Source organism: Aegilops tauschii, chromosome 4, assembly GCF_002575655.3.
Source record: "Aegilops tauschii subsp. strangulata cultivar AL8/78 chromosome 4, Aet v6.0, whole genome shotgun sequence".
NCBI lineage: Eukaryota > Viridiplantae > Streptophyta > Magnoliopsida > Poales > Poaceae > Aegilops > Aegilops tauschii.
In genome coordinates this window covers 488,474,597-488,478,163 of record NC_053038.3, presented here as the reverse complement: position 1 = coordinate 488,478,163, position 3,567 = coordinate 488,474,597, and positions in this window count along the sequence as shown.

Here is a 3,567-nt window from a genome sequence, read left to right as displayed (position 1 = left end):
TAATTGCGATGAATAACATTACTTACGGATAAATGGTCAAGGAAGGTGTTAAACTGGGTATTGTCTTTCTCATTCCTGTACTGGATCCACGTTGGGAGGATACGTGCATGACACCTAACGGCAACGGCTGCCTCTGATACTAACTTGGCTGACTCTGTAGCATCACGTGGCCTTTTTAAACCTACCTCAAAATGGATCTCCATTCTTCCTCCTTTAGATTTTGTTAATCTGTGAAGCATTATCCCTGATGTCTGTTTCCGCTTGCGCCGTGGTGCTAGTTCAACAACGAATATGGAAAGTGTTAGTGTACATCAAACTGTGAGAGTACATATAAAGGAGCATGCAACTGCAACTTGACTCGGTTAGGTACCGTCTTGGTGTTGATGCTCATGAGGTTCATCTGATCTTGCCAAGTCCTGTTGTGTCAGCAGTGCTTCGGAAGTAGTGTTAGGTGTGAAGGCAGCTTGGGAACTGGCCAGTTCCGGAGCAAACGAATGAGTAACTGGTTGAGATGCTGGTACAGTTGAAGCATATGCTGCAGTTGGTGGAGCAGGTGATACTGTGTTTGTAGATTTAGCCGGTGGACTTGGACCTTCTACTTCACTATAAGTACCAGCAGAATCTCGACGGCAGAACCTTTTCCGTTTCACCCGACGAGTAACAGCACTCCCTACTATATTATTTTCCTTGCTCTTTTTTGACTTTGCCATGTCAAGCTGTACCCACAACACAAAAGAATAAAATCACTCTTCAGAACTCATTGATGCATGATACAGACAAGCAATACTTTGATGTAAGACAACCATATGAGGATGGAATATGTAAGAAAAACAGGACGGCATGACATATTCACAGCTACGATGTGCAAACTAAGCAGAAGGATTTTCAAGAAAATAGAAGTAATGCAAGCTAGACACCATATGAAAGATGCAACCAATATTACTCTGCCAAGTTAAAAGTGTCTTGTCATAAGTGGCAATTCGAAAAATTAGAAGCAGTACAACGTAGAAATCAATGCAAGATGCAACCACTATCAAACTGCCATGTTAAAAGCGTCCAATCATGAGTGACTGATGCGGGATACACAACAGCAGTACTTTGATGTAAGAACATGGTATGATAGATAGATGAGTGTATTCTAGACACACAAAGCCATGTCATATGCACATGTATAACGTATGAACTTAGCACGTGCAACTTAATCAAAATAGAAGAAATACAGGCTAGACAACATATGCAACATGAAACCAATTATCACACTGTCAACTTAGAGCAAGCACCTGCGATGGTGGAGTATGGGAGATGAACTCATCATGAAGACTTGGGACTTCAACTTCATTAGCAGTAGCAGTGGCAAATCTAGAGAGTCTCTGTTTGCGTCGGTCCGGAGGACCACCAACATCCCCTAACTTACTCTTTTCCTTCCTATTTTCTGATATTGCCTTATGAAGTCAAAACCACAAGAAGATGAATAAAATTAGCTCTGCATAACTGGTTGATGCATGATATAGACGAACACTACTTTGATGTAAGGCAAGCGCAGGATAGGAGGGTGGAATATATACAAAAAAAGACAGCGTTTCATATTCACACGTACGATAGGAGGATGGAATATGTATGAAAAAACAGTAAGCGGAAGGCATTTCAACAAAATTAGAAGAAATGAAAGCTAGGCACCATATGAACATGCAACCAATATCACTCTATCAGGTAAAAAGTGTCTCGTCGTAAGTGCCATTTCAAGAAATTAGAAGCAGTACAAGCTAGAAGACAATGCAAGATGCAACCTACATCACAGTCCCAAGTTAAATGTGTCTTATGGGTAAGTGATCGTTGCAGGTATAAGTTGTAAGCTATGCAGATGCAATTCAACATAATCAGAAGCAATACAAACTAGACATGATACGGAAAATGCAACCACGTATAACAGTTACATGTAAGAGCAAGCACCTGTGATGGTGGAGTAGGGGAGATGTGCTCATCATGTACATGTATGTTCTAGAAACAGGAACACGTGTCATATTCACAGGCATTATGTGTAAAGTAAGCAGATGCAATTCAAGTTAGAAGCAATACAAGCTAGACATCATACGCAACATGCAACCACATATAATAGTGTCAAGTTAGAGCAAGCACCTGTGATGGTGGAGTAGGGGAGATGTGCTCATCATCTACACAACTACGTTGACTGTCCAGCCTTGTGTTGTCTTGCGAATCTTGTTGGGAGGATGGCGGAGTAGAATCTGTAGAGACCCCCTGTTTGAGTTGCTCCGAAGGACCACCATCATCCACTGCCGGACTAATTTCCTTCAGCTGTAATGATTTTGTATTGTGAAGTGAAACCGATAAGAAAAAGGAATAAAATTCGCTCTTCAGAACTCATTCATGCATGATACTGACGAACACTACTCGGATGAAAGGCAAACACATGATGCGAGGATGGAATATGTAGGAAAAATAGGATGGTGTGACATATTCACACCTATGATGTGGTGACTAAGCAGAAGGCATTTCAACAAATTAGAAGCACTGCAAGCTAGACACCATATGAAAGATGCAACCAATATCACTCTGCCAAGTTCAAACTGTATGGCGTTTCAACAAATTAGAAGCAGTACATGCTAGAAATCATATGCAAGACACAACCAATATCACAGGGGCGACTTAAAGGTGCCTTATCATAAGTGACTGATGCGGGATATGCAAGAATAGTAGTCTGATGTAGAAACAGGAACACATGTCATATTGACAGGCATTATGTGTAAAGTAAGCAGATGCAATTCAACAAAGTTAGCAGCAATACAAGCTAGACATCATACGCAACATGCAACCACATATAATAGTGCCAAGTTAGAGCAAGCACCTGTGATGGTGGAGTAGGGGAGATGTGCTCATCATCTACACAGCTACGTTGACTGTCTAGCCTTGCGTTGTCTTGCGAATCTTGTTGGGAGGATGGCGGAGTAGAATCTGTAGAGAACCTCCGTTTCAGTTGCTCGGAAGGACCACCATCATCCAATGCCTTGGCAATTTCCTTCAGCTTTATTGATTTTGCATTGTGAGGTCATACCGACAAGAAAAAGGAATATCATTCGCTCTTCAGAACTCATTCATGCATGATACTGACGAACACTACTCTGATGAAAGGCAAAGTCATGATACGAGGATGGAATATGTACGAAAAAATGGACGGCTTGACATATTCACACCTATGATGTGGTAACTAAGCAGAAGGCACTTCAACAAATTAGAAACACTGCAAGACACCATATGGAAGGTGCAATCAATATCACTCTGCCAAGTTAAAACTGTCTCATCATAAGTGGCGTTCATCAAACTAAAAGCAATACATGCTAGAAATCATATTCAAGACGCAAACCAATATCACACTGCCAACTTAAAGGTGTCCCATCATAAGTGACTGATGCAGGATACACAAGAAGAGTAGTTTCATGTAAGAACATGGTGTGATAGACAGATATAGTATGTACCAAAAACAGGAAAGCGTGTCATATTCACATGTATCATGTGTAAGCTAAGAAGATGCAGTTTACACTAATTAGGAGC